Raw genomic sequence first — 14225 nt, 5'->3', positions numbered from 1 at the left:
TCACAGGGAGGGAGGAGGGAGACGAGGAGGAGGGGGACCCAGAGGAGGCAGTGGCTGTTGGCATGTCTGCATGTGGATGTTGCTTGGGTGAATGCTTGTGTGATGTGTGGTGCTTATGTCTGGATGACCTTCCCTTGGGTGTTGAGGTGTGTGCAGGCTGGTCTGTAGGTGTGTCTGGGATAGGCAGAGGTACAGGGGAGGGGGACTGGGTTGAGGAAGTTGGAGGAGGGAGGCAGGAGACAGGGACAATGGCTGCCGTTAGTGCTGAGGCCAAAGCGTTGAACGATTGCTGATGGGCAGCCTGACCCGAATGAATGCCCTCCAGGTATGCATTACTCCGGTGCACCTCCCTTTCTACACCCTGGATGGCATTCAAAAGGGTAGACTGCCCAACAATGAGCGTCCTCAGGAGGTCAATGACCTCCTCACTGAGGGCAGCAGGGGTAACTGGGGAAGGGCCTGAGGTGCCTGGGGCGAAGGAGATGCCCACCTTCCTGGGTGAGCGGGCACCGGAAGAAGGCTGAGGGGCTGCTGGGAGGGCGGAGCTGGTGCGCTGGGTGGCGGCTGTACCTGTTGTTGCGGTGGGCACGGATGTTGCCGCCACCACAAGGGAGCTCCCTTCCGAGGACGTGTCTGTGTCGCTGGTGTCACCACGTGTCCCCGCTGTGGAGCTCCCCTCGCCCTCCGTCTCACTGGTGAACTCCGAGTCGGTTGCATGGCCCTCCATGGCCATGTGAGATGCAGCTCCCTCGTGCTCCGATGCCACTTCTCCTCCGCCTGATGATGCTAATGCATACATGAACAGGAAGACAACAAAAAAGGGGGGGGTGGAGAAAATAAAGACATGTTGAGTGCATGCATTGGCGACACTGTTGACGGAGAGGACAGACACAGAAGACCACTGCACTACGGCGCGCACTTGGGGTACACTACTCAATCCGTGGGACATGGCCTACAAACCTATGGACGACAACTCCACACATAGGTGACACAGGGCCATGATTAGCTGTACTAGGCAACCTACAGAGGTGGGGGGGCGGGGGCACAGGGCCATGCCTAACGGAGGGGCCTAGCCTACAGAAATCGCCCTGGCCTAGGGAGACACACAGCCCTCCTCCCCCACCCAGACACCTCCAATGCGCGCAAAATCAGCAGAATGTGCTTGTACTCACCCCCTTGTGTCTGCTGTGATGTCCTCACGCGCCCATCCAAATCGGGGTAGGCCACCGCCAGGATCTGGGACATCAGGGGGGTCAATTGACGACTGGCACCCCTCCTACGCTGGGAGGGCATCCCCAGCAGAGCCTCCGCGGTCTTCCTGCTCCCACAGCGGATGTCCTCCCACCTCTTCCGGCAGTGGGTGCCCCGTCTGTTGTGGACCCCCAGGGTCCGGACGTCCTTGGCGATGGCACGCCAAATGTCGATTTTCTGATGGGCGCTGACCTATGTGACATGTACAGGGGGAGAAAATAAAATATCATCACCTTCTGCATGCTCGATGTGAGTGGCCCCCCATCCCCACCCTTGCCATGTGGCACATGCTCTCATCTGTCGTTTGATGCATGCCTCAATCGCTCCCCTCCCCACCATCTTTCATCCACCCCACTAAACACAGGCATTGCCCACAAAGCATGGTCCCAGTGTACTCACCTGTTGGTCTGGAGGACCGTAGAGTAGCGCATACTGGGGGAGGACCCCATCCACAAGTTTCTCCAATTCTTCAGAAGTGAAGGCAGGGGCTCTTTCCCCAGTCGCAGCAGCCATTGTCTCTTCCAGACCGAGGTCACAGCAGCACTTGCAGTATAGGTCCTCTCCTGTGGATGATCAGGTATCGAGTGATTAAGCAGATAGAAAATGGCGGTCACGCCCGCGGCGGTGCGTACCGCGGCGGTACGTACCGCGACCGCCGGCGCACATCGTCATTGGCTCCTGAAACCCATAGGTTTCATTGTTAACCAATGCGGCTTTGCGCCGCGGTCTTCGACCGCCTACCGCCACGGTGTGCCACGCCAGCGCATTGACCTCACATCCCACTGTCGCACTTCACAGGTCAGGCAGCCGCCATTTCAAGGGCCCACATGGCTTAATTTCTACTGTGTCACACATACCTAGGCCTTGCATCAACACTCATACAAGCCATTCAATGCATTGAGAATCGTGTTATGTGCAAGCTGTGGGAACGTACCTGTGGGTTGATTGTCTCTGTGCTCCATGTTGTCCTTCCTAGGCACCGTCCGCTGGGACATGCGAGGAGATGGAGGAATCTTCCTGTGTACAGACCGCTGGTGGACCTGTCGACAATGGAAAAAAGACATGTCATACTGACATACAGGCTTGACCGAGCCACTGTACAGGAACTGTGTGCCCAGCTGGAGCCAGACCTGATGTCACCCATCCGCCAACCCACAGGGATCCCCCCTCTAGTGCAGGTTCTGTCAGTACTCCATTTTTTGGCAAGTGGGTCATTCCAAACAACAGTGGCCATTTCATCAGGGATGTCACAGCCTATGTTTTCCAAGGTGTTGTCCAGAGTCTTGTCTGCCCTGCTGAAATACATGCGGAGCTACATTGTTTTTCCTGAGGTGGGTGATTTGGCTACAGTGAAGGGTGATTTCTATGCACTTGGACATGTTCCCAACGTCATTGGTGCAATTGATGGGACACATGATGCTTTTGTCCCCACCAGCACGAGTGAACAGGTGTACAGGAATAGAAAAAGTTATCATTCCATGAATATCAAGGTGGTCTGTTTGGCTGACCAGTACATCTCCCATATAAATGCAAAGTTCCCTGGGTCAGTGCATGACGCCTACATCCTGCGGAATAGCAGCATCCCTTACGTGATGGAACTACTTCAGAGACACCGTGTGTGGCTAATTGGTGACTCTGGTTACCCCAACCTTTCCTGGCTACTGATCCCAGTGAGGAATCCCCGGACAAGGGCAGAGGAACGGTACAATGAGGTCCATGGGCATACTAGGAGGGTGATCGAGCGGACCTTCGGCCTCCTGAAGGCCAGGTTTAGGTGCCTCCATATGACAGGTGGATCCCTAATGTACTCACCAAAGAAGGTGTGCCAGATCATCGTGGCCTGCTGTATGCTTCACAACCTGGCTTTGCGACGCCAGGTGCCTTTCCTGCAGGAGGATGGTCCAGATGGTGGTGTTGTGGCAGCTGTAGAGCCTGCGGAGAGTGAAGAGGAGGAAGACGAAGAGGACGACACAGACAACAGGGACACTGTAATATAGCAGTATTTTCAGCAGACATACAGGTAAGAATCAACACCGGCATTTTACATTTACTTAAAGTCTCCTGCCTCTCTACTGCCTCTCTACTGTCTGAGTTTCCCCCAGTGTATGTTAACTGAGTTGTGACTTTCCCTTCCAATTTCAGAGATGTGGGCCCCACTCCGTGACCCCTGCTTTGTTTCCCCATGGACTACAGCTGTGTGAAAGTGGTATGCTGTCATCACAATGTAACTGGACATTTTGGCACGGTTCTGTGTAATACATTTGTTCAAATATACAGGCAGACTCCAGATTATTTTTGTGCAATGAGTGTGTTTATTAAAGTGCTCATTTTTGGGTAATGGTTGCAATTCGGTGATGGAGGAATGTCCATGGCAGAGTCCAGATTTTCAGTCTCACAGGTGGATTGTCCATATGCCTGTGAAAGGTGGAGCAGGGGCAGTTTAAGGTTGGACAGGGTGACAATGTGGGACAGTGGGATGACAATCAGGGGGTATCCTTTCCTGGCGGGGGTCTTGGCATCTTACTCTGTCTTCTTCCTAGATCTCAGGCCCCGCTTGCGGGGTGGTTCTCCTTCTGCAGGGGGTGGGGTTCTGGTGGGCTGTTGTTCTTGTGTCCGGGCCTCCTGTCCACTAGCGCCGGTGGAGGTGGTAGCCTGTTCTTGGTCCATGCTAGTGACAGGGGCCCTTTGTGGTGCCACATGGTCCCGCAATGTGCTGACAATCTGATTGAGAGCCACAACAATGGTCCCCATTGCGGAACTGATGTTTCTGAGTTCTTCCTTGAACCCCATAAACTGTTCCTCCTGCAGTACCTGGCTCTCCTGGAACCTGGCCAGTACCATCGCCATCGTCTCCTGGGAGTGGTGGTATGCTCCCATGATGGAGGATAGGGCCTCCTGGAGAGTGGGTTCCCTGGGCCTGTCCCCCCCTGTCGCACAGTAGCCCTCCCAGTTCCCCTGTTTCCCTGTGCCTCTGTCCCCTGGACCGTGTGCCCACTACCACTGCCCCCAGGTCCCTGTTGTTGTTGGGGTGGTGGGTTAACCTGGGTGCCCTGTAGTGGTGGACACACCGCTGCTTGACGTGTCCTGGAGACAGAGGCATGGGCCCGCTGGGTGGGTGCTGTGCTGGTGTTCCCAGAGGGGGGTAGGTCTGCTGTGGCCTGTGGCTGTCTGTGGGGAACCGACTGTCCCGAGGTCCCCGATGGGCCGGGCTGGTCATCTGGGTCCAGGGAGACAGAGCTGCTGTCATCACTGTGGGCCTCTTCTGGGGGTGGAATGGACATTTCTGTACCCTCCTGGGCGGTGTCGTGGCGTTTGGGTCCTGCAGGGGTATAATAGTATGGTTATTGCTTATGTGTGTGCCATAGCGTGTAATGGGTGGGTGCCCGTGTACCCCAGTGCTGGCATTCCCTTGTGGGGGCTGTTGTGACGGTGGTTTGGGGGGGATGGGTATGTGCAGTGGGCATGCTTAGGTGATGGGTGTCCATGGTTTGTGGTCGCATGCAGGGCTTGGTGTTGGGATGGGTGGGTTGTGATGGTGAGACATTAGCAAGGAGGATGTGTGATGGGGGTGGGGGGTGAGGGTGGGGGTATGATTTGGCATGCTGGTGGGTGGGGGGGATGAAGTAGTGAAGATGAGACTTACCAGAGTCCATTCCTCCACCTACTCCTGCGAGGCCCTCAGGATGCAGGATCGCCAAGACCTGTTCCTCCCATGTTGTAAATTCTGGGGGTTGAGGTGGGGGTCCGCCGCCAGTCTTCTGCACCGCGATGTTGTGTCTGGATACCATGGATCGCACCTTCCCCCGTAGGTCGTTCCACCGCTTCCTGATGTCGTCCCGATTTCGTGGATGCTGACCCACAGCGTTGACCCTGTCCACTGTTCTTTGCCATAGCTCCATCTTCCTGGCAATGGTGGTGTTCTGCACCTGTGTCCCGAAGAGCTGGGGCTCAACCCGAACTATTTCCTCCACCATGACCCTGAGTTCAGCGTCTGAAAACCTGGGGTGTCTTTGGGGTGCCATGGGGTGGATGAGGTGTGGGGTGGTGTTTGTGGTGATGAGTGTGGTGAGTGTGGTGGTGTGTGGTGTTTTGTGCGTGGATGTTGTGTGAGTGACGGTGTTATGTGCCTGTGAATGCTCTGTACTAGCTGGTGGTGTCTCTCTCTGGCCTTAGTCAATAAATGGTGGTCGTAAGGGTTTGTGGGTGATGTGGGTGTGTGTTTTATATTGTATTGGGTGAGTGGGAGTGGTGTGTGTATGTGTATCAGGTGTGTGTATTTCAAAATGTCCAATGTGGCAGTGTTTTGGAGCTGTGTATGTATTTTGACCGCGGCGGTGTGGACCGCCAATGGAATACCGCGGTTGAAAGACCGCCACATGGATTCATGGGTCGGAATGGAATGGGCGTATTTCTGTTGCCGTGATGGTGGAGGTTTGGTCATCGCCAGTTTTTCGCTGGCTGTTGGTGTGGCGGACTTTTATGGATGTCGGGTTTTTGACGGTTTGCCTGTTGCGGGTCAGAATGACCGTGGCGGTTTCCCGTACCCGCGGCGGTGTTATGGCGGTCTTCTGACTGGCGGTAAGCGCCTTTTACCGCCGAGGTCAGAATGACCCCCCAAGTCTCTTAAAAGCAACAAATGTCTCTTCCGAACACAAAGTACCTGGTTTGGCGTCAAAATCTCCACAAGGAACTGCAGAGCAGGAGATGCGTGAAAAACAGGGAGGTGTGCATCGATTTTTTTGGGCCACACGCGCAATGCATCATTTATTTTTCATGCAGGGAAGGCTTTGCATTGATTTCCAGTGCTTGGTCTTGGATCCTCTTCAGGTTGCGGGGTTTTCGTATGCCCCAGGGATGATGCGTTGAAATCCGGCACTGACAGGACGAAGTCAAAGGGGCTGCGTCGATCCGGTGGGTGTTGCGTGGTAATTTCTACCGCACAGCAGGTGCTGCGTTGATTCCCCTCAGGAAACAGGGCTGAGTCATTCCAGCTTGGCTTTGCATCGATCCAGTGTGTCAAATTTTCAGTCGCTACACTGGCACTGTGTCGATCTTCTTCTTACAAAGTCGGCTGCATCATACCGGTTTGGCGTGAGGTGAAGTTTTTACCACCAAGCAGGCTGTGCATCGTTTTCCGACAGTTGTGCGCTGATTTCCACCGCTCAGGGAGTTGTTCTTGAAGGAATGAAGTCTTTTTGGTCCTGAGACTTCAGGGAATAGGAGGCAAGCTCTATCCAAGCCCTTGGAGAGCACTTCTTTAGCACAGCCAGAGAGCAGCAAGGCAGCAGGGCAACAGCAAGGCAGCAGTCCTTCTCAGCAGTCATGTGAGTCCTTTGGGCAGCCAGGCAGTTCTTATTGGCAGGTTGCAGGATCTGGTTCAGGTTCTTCTCCAGGAAGTGTCTGTGACAAGAATGTCTTGTCAAGAAGTGTCGAAATTGGTAGGGGCAGAGGCCCTGTTTAAACACCCAAATGTGCCTCTGAAGTGGGGGGAGACTTCAAAGCGTGGCTTAGCAGTGCACAAGGTCCCCTTTCAGTTCACTCCTGTCTGCCAGGGTTCCAGTAGGGGGTGTGGCAGTCCTTTGTGTGAGGGCAGGCTACTGTCCTTTGACATGTGTCAGGTCCTCCACCCGGTCCGCGGTCAGCACACCAATACACAATAGCACATTTGAATAATTTGAAACAAAACAGCTGACACACATTGCCACACAGGACACACGTGCAAAGGAAACTATAAAACACAGCCCTTCACAGACCACAATCCTTTGCATTTACAATGCAAAGCGCAGAAGCCTGAACAATATTTTTCCACACAGCACAGATACTAGGCACCACTTTTTTACTAAATCCCATAGAGCACCATGCGCACACTTTTGTCTATTCACACCCTATTGCACTTCCCCTGTATAAATAAGTCTCTGTCACTCATTTTTTTTGTTCCACCATGTCATCTTCCAAAAATCCACAATTTTCAGAAGATGAGTTAAGAGTTATGGTGTATGAAATCATAAGTGTAGCGCCATAATTGTTTGGAGCACAAGTATAGCACATGCCTATCAGAAGGAAAATTTAAATGTGGGACAGGATATTCAACAGAGCAAATGCTGTTGGTACAACCCTGCACACAAGGGAGGACATCAGGAAGAGGTGGAATGACCTCAGGGGCCAGGTCGATTCTGTGGGATTCAGGTACCAATTACAGGCCAAGACGACTGGCAGTGGCTGTTGGATAATGGATTGTTGGCAAGGGCAGGTAAGTATCTACACTTAGCAATAGGCCACAAGTTCCCAATAAGTCCAGTCAGGGTCTCACTAAATAAATCCCAGTTCAACTCTTAGTAGCTTGGCATTGAGCAGTAGGCTTCTGGACTTCTGAAACCGGTGTGTAAAGCATTTAATAATCAGAAAACCATACATAAGTAAAACACAAAACAAAATAAAAATCCAACACCAAATTATAAAAATAAATTATATGTTTATCTTTAAAATGACACTAAAACAACAGAAATTCAATAAAGGGAACTAGAGATAAGAATTTTCAAAGATTAAGGCCCTCATTTTGACCCTGGTGGCTAATGTGGTGGTATCACCGCCAACAGGCTGGCTGTGTATACTGCCACATTGTGAGTGTGATGGGTTGGCCACTGCCAACCCGCCACATCTCCACTCATACCGTCATGGCAGTATATGAACCGCCGGGCCAGATATGTTCATCTCCGACCCAGCAGTCCACAGAAGACCACTGGCAGCATTATGAGCAGGCCTATCCACCATGGTTACCGCAGCGATAACACTGCCACAAAAACCATGGTGGTAGGGCTACCAGTGACAGGGAATTCCTTCCCTGTCAGTGGTAGACGGCTCCCCCACCCCCTCAGCAAGCACCTGACCCCCCACCTCCCCTACACACATAGCGTCCCCCACCCCCACTACAGACACTGCACCCCAACCCCCTCCCTGCGTTCATGCACACCCACACGCACCACACATACACACATTCACCTCCACTTCCATACACACATACACTCACACTCATCCATACATGCATTCACTTACACATACTCACACGCATTTTTTGCACAAATCCACAATAACATGGTCACAACCATACACACTGACATGCAAACACGCACTCACTGCAACATTCATACATGCATTCACTCACATGCATACAACCACGCATATACTGCAAAATTCAAAGATGCATTCACGCACGCACACACACATCCAAACACACAGGCAGACACCACACATAACATCCCCCCTCCCCTGTCAGAAGCCTGTCTTACCTTGTCCGGCAAGGAGGTCATCTGGCAGGGAACGGTACAGTGCACTGCTTCCGCCTGCAGTGCCCCGCCAGCAGGACACCAACAGGCCGCATTAGTGGCCATAATACAGCTGGCGCCGTCCTTCTGGTGGGGCGGTACAGGTGGTAGCACGGCATAGGTGCCTCGACCGCTAGCATGGCAACTGCCGGATAGCCACCCTTTATGTGGCGGAAATCCAGCAGTACCCATATTATGGCAGGCAGAAAACCACCAGCACTAGTGATCTTCTGTGAGGGCCTAAATATTTTTTAGCGCAAAGAAGCTAAAAGCGCCAATCTGGATATCTAATCGCACTTGACTGGGCCAAAGTCAAAATTTGAGGCCGAAAACAATGAAGCCCTGCCCAACTCCAGTGAGCAAGAGGCCTTGGTCAAAGTTTTACCTTCGGATTTGGGGCTGCATGTACATAGCATTTTAAACATTGCAAACAGTGAATTGGGCCGTTTGCGATGTGTTTGCGATGTTCAAAATGCACTTTGGCACGTTCCAACCCATTTTTGCAATTCAATAAACTATTTACGAATCGCAAAAGGGAATGCGACTCACAATTCAGAAGGGGTTTTCCCTTCCTAATTGTGAGTCGCAGTCCCATGTATGATTGTTTTGTGACCGTGAATCGCCACTTTCTTGTATATATGGCCCTTAATCTTTAAAAATTCATAACTCCTATTACTTTTATTGGAGTTTTATCATTTTAGTGTCTTTTTAAAGATAAAAATATAATCTATTTTGATAAATTGATGTTGGATTTTTATTGTGTTTTGTGTTTTACTTATTACTGTTTTGTGGATATTAAATGCTTTATACACCAGCTTCCCAAATTAAGCCTAACTGCTCGTTACCATGCTACCAAGGGTTGGGCTGGGATTAATTTATTGAGACCTTGACTGGACCTAGAGGGGGTTTGTTGCCTATTGCTAAATGTAGGTACTTACCTGCCCTAACCAGTAATCCACTTTCTAACATTTCTGATGCACAGTGGTGGGATCCACTAAGAGGGTTTGACAGTAGCCAATAATATTAGGAAGGCTGAGTTGAGGCCTGGGCAGAAGCCCAGGTGGTAGTCTCAGAGGAAGCTCCAATGGGAGGGGAGAGGGCAACGTCTCAGAGAAGGGAGAACTCCTTCACCTCAGTGATGGGGAGGAGGGGGGTCATCTTTCCACATAGTTACCAGGGCCTTTCCTAGAGCTAGATGGGGGAAGTGGGTACCTTCAGAAGAGGGCAACCTGCCCCTCAGAGTGAGAGAGCTTAAGGCCCAAGCTTGATCTGGGATTAATTTATTGAGACCTTGACTGGACCTAATGGGGGTTTGTGGCCTATTGCTAAGTGTAAGTACTTACCTGCCCTTACCAATAATCCACTTTCCAACAGTCAACAGCTGAAGCCTCAACACATCCCAGACCAAAGCAATCCTACTTCACATAATATAAGATACAGACAGATGGCAGTACAACAGTCCCTGATCACAGGCCCATCTTAAACCAATGACCATGCATCTGGTAGTATTACACAAACATATGTCAGTGATGTAGTGCAGGCATGTGGCCTGCAAAGATGAAACACATCTACTGATACATACAGCTCATACAAGAATAGTGTTTAGCCAATGTGAATGGTGAATGGCTTGGTTGCAACTTATTACTACATACGTCATGCCCACATGGTGACACACATGATGCTATCGGCCCACCACAGCAGACAAAACAAGTGCAATATGCACCTCTGACCTTCCACCCATACACTGTGACAACTGCCTTGACACAGGTCTCATACAGCCCAAATCTATGACCTACATTAACTGGAACAATCCATGTCAACTTTCTATGTCAGAATAGCATCAGATACCTGCCAGTGCCACAACTCTGTAATTCGCACATGAGGATGTCATGGTGAAGGTACCTGTACAAAGACAGAACAAGGAGTATAGGCTTGAAAATGTATATATGACACAAATTACATAGCAAGCATTTGGAAATGTCACTACATTGCAAGGAAAGTGTCAAAAACAAAGCAAAATCATCAAGGTGGAGATATTTCTAAGGGTAACTCTTTAAGCAGCCTTTGGCTGACTACTACAGAGTATCAGCTCCCTAGTTTTTGCTAGTACACTAAGGGCCAGATGTAGCAAACGTTTGCGAGTCACAAATGGGTTGCAGCGCTATTTGCGACCTCGCAAAATGGGATGTACAAATCCCATTTCGGAGTGCCAAATAGCGATGCGACCCAATGCGGAATCGCAAAATTTGCAACCTGATTTTGCGACTCGCAATTAGGAAGTCACAAGTTGCGACTCGCAAACCCTATGCAAAATCCAGTCGCAAATTGTGACTAGTCGCAAAATACCCATTTTGCACACCCAGATTACCACTGATTCAGAACAGGTGGTAACCAGAACCAAAGTATAAAAGGAGACCCAGAAGGCATCTGGGTAACTCAAAATGGCTGCACTATATGTGATTGCATGGAGGAGGAGAGTCCAGGCTGCCCAGCAGAGGGGGAGGAGGCAGGGAGAGGATATACCGAACCAGGCAGACACTATTTCAACAAACTGAGGATGAGATTTATGATAAATACAGACTGAGCAGCACAGTTATCCTAGAGATCATTGAACTGCTGAAACCACAGCTAGAGCGCCAGACAATGTGCGGCAGCGCCATCCCCACACATGTTCAAGTACTATGCTCACTGCACCTCTTGGCCTCAGGTAGCTATCAGGGGGTGATTGCAGTGGCAGGTGGGGTATCCCAAAGTGCCCTCTCAAGATTCTTCAGGCGTTTCCTAGATGCCATACTCGCATGCATGTCCAGATATATATACCTTCCCAGGAATGAGGCAGAAATAAACAGCACCAAGTTGGACTTCTACAGAATTGCCAACTTCCCACATGTAATAGGGTGTGTGGACGGGACACATATACCACTTTGCCCACCAGTAAATCTGGAACATGTGTTCCGCAATAGGAAATGTACCCACTCACTAAACATCCAGGTGGTATGTGACGCCCATAATGTCATTACTGACATTGTGGCTATATATCCAGGGAGTACACATGATGCCTACATATTCAGGCACAGTGGGATACACCAACGCCTAGAACGTGGGGAGTTTGGAGAAGGATATTTATTAGGTACTGGCGAGTACACTCTGAAGCCTTACATACATGTTACTGCGTAACCCTGTGATGCCCTGCTAAGTTTGCCTCTTTTGTCAAACAGGTGACAGTGCATGTGCCCTGAGACCATGGATACTCATCCCATACCTAACACCTGGCAATCAGAATGAGAGGCGATACAGCATTAGACATCGATGACCAGAGCTGTAATTGAGAGGACGTTCAGCTTGTTGAAGTCACGATTCAGATGCCTGCACAAAAGTGGAGGAGCACTTCAGTATGCCCCAGAAACAGCATGCAAGATAGTTGCCACCTGTGCCATCCTACACAACATTGCCACCAGACGTGGGCTATATCTCACCCTTGACGACACAGATTCTGAGGATGAGGAGCAAGAGCTACCACACCGACAGCCTGGGGATGGAAGCATTGCAATGGAGGGCAGAGAGAGTCGGAACCACATAGCAACTCACTACTTTGGCAGGTACGTAGCAACCGTGACAACACTCACTAGTGTAAGACACACATTGCCCAGTTGTGTAGTTCAAAAAATTAACCCTTTTATTGCAAGACTATAATGTGGAAACAATAGTCAACTATACTACAGAATGCAAAACAAAAGTGTAGTCTGACTCATTACGTGCATGTGCCTCTGTAACACCACATATCAGTAGCTCACAGCCTCCTGCGACCACCATGGCTCACTCCAGGTTGGTCACCTGATCCCTGGCGTGCACTGCTACTCCGCAATACACGTGTATCAGTGGCAGACACACTACACACACTGGAGACCTCCTCACTGTCCTGCGGGGTATCCCCAATACCCCTTGCTGCCTGTCTGGTCTCCAGCAGGTCTACCGCATGGTTGATGCAGCCATGTCCTCGAGCCACATCACCTGCAAAATGGCCTAGTTCCACTTGCAGGCTGACACCTAGCCTATCTAAACGGGCAGCAGTGTTGAGCTCCCTGCGCCGTGCTTGTGCCCTGTCGACCACCATTTCCCTGACCAAGTTGTCCATGGAGGTAGTCAGGTTACTCAAGTGAGCGTTCTTTGTAGGGAACTGGTTGTCCACATTTGCCAGCCCATGCGTGAGTGTGTTCTGCAGTCTTGAAAGGCTATCGTTCATTAACCGCATTTATCTATTTTGCAGCCGGTGACTCTGCAGTAAGGCTGCCTCCAATCCCAACAAATCCTCATCAGTAATATCCTCCCTATGCACAGACTGCATTGTGCGCCGTCGTCTACGCACCGAGCCAGCTGATTCCCGTGGTTGACTCTCCCTAGGCATTGGCCCCGGTGTCACAATGGCTTCCTCTATACCCAGAGCTGGATCATCCATGTTCTCTTGTGCCGATTGGACGGGTGGTGTTGTCCTGCACTCCCTGCGGTGTCTGTGGCAGCCTCCTTCTGTGTGTCAATGCCTTGATCCTCTCCCTGCACAGTGGCGCTGATGGGGGGCCTTGTGGGAGACCGTGGGACATAGGGGATACACTGTCAGTGTCTCACATATGTTTGATGCCTCAGCATAAACATTTCCCTATATTTGGACTACTGTACTACATTGCCCATAATACACTGTTCTATAGGTTGCAAAACTGGGAATGGAGCAAATCTGGAGGTGCATGCTGATGTGTACTGTGATTGTGTGCATGGTGCATAGGCTGGTGTAAATACGTTAATTTTGGTACCTACTTTTTGATGTTCCTGGTGCTGAACTGTCTAGGTCTCCGATGCCCAGTACAGCCTCCGGCTCCAGAGTTGTCTCCACCATGGTTTAGATGGCTGTAGGGGGTGGTACAGTAGATGGCCCTCCTGCAGTGCCATGCATCTCCCTCATGCGCTCCGCCACTCTTTCCTTGGTCCTGGGGCAAAGGTCATACCACCTTTTGCGGACCTCGTCATGCCAGACCTTCTTTTTGTGGCTGTCAGGGACACTCATTGCTGCCTTGCCAAATAATTCCTCATGGTGCAGGCAGCACTCCTCTAACTCCTTATCAGAAAATTAAGTGTTTGTTTTCTGCCTCCACTGGGTGTCTTCTTCTCCTGTGTAGCCATTGTTGCTGCAGCTCCTCTCACCTGGGTGTGGGTGTGCAGTTTGGGCAGGGTGGGCTCCTCCCTGTTCCATGGGGTTACTTCCTGGTTCTGATGTCATCACTCAGAACCAGGAAGTGGGTTTTTCAAAAGTTTAATTTGAACCTGCGTGCAAATTTGCGAGTCAGTCGCAATTTGTGACACTTTACCACACCCTTGTACAATTTGCGACCTCGCAAAATGCAAGGTCGCAAATTGTGGTGTGATTCCGCACCGAATCACCATTTGGTATAGCGATTTTTTCTTGCATATCGTTTTGCCAGTCGGAAATAGCGATTCGCATGGAGTCGCTATTTCCAAGTCGCTATTTTTTGTGTTCCTACATCTGGCCCCAAACTCCACACATTCTCACAACTACAGTTCATTGTACAGTCACAGTCATTACATCACATGACATACTTACACTCATGAGAAGTAGCTGTTGAAGTGATCTTCCCGCAGGTC

Source organism: Pleurodeles waltl, chromosome 7 (assembly GCF_031143425.1).
Source record: "Pleurodeles waltl isolate 20211129_DDA chromosome 7, aPleWal1.hap1.20221129, whole genome shotgun sequence".
NCBI classification, from domain to species: Eukaryota; Metazoa; Chordata; class Amphibia; order Caudata; family Salamandridae; genus Pleurodeles; species Pleurodeles waltl.
This window is presented reverse-complemented; position numbering follows the sequence as displayed.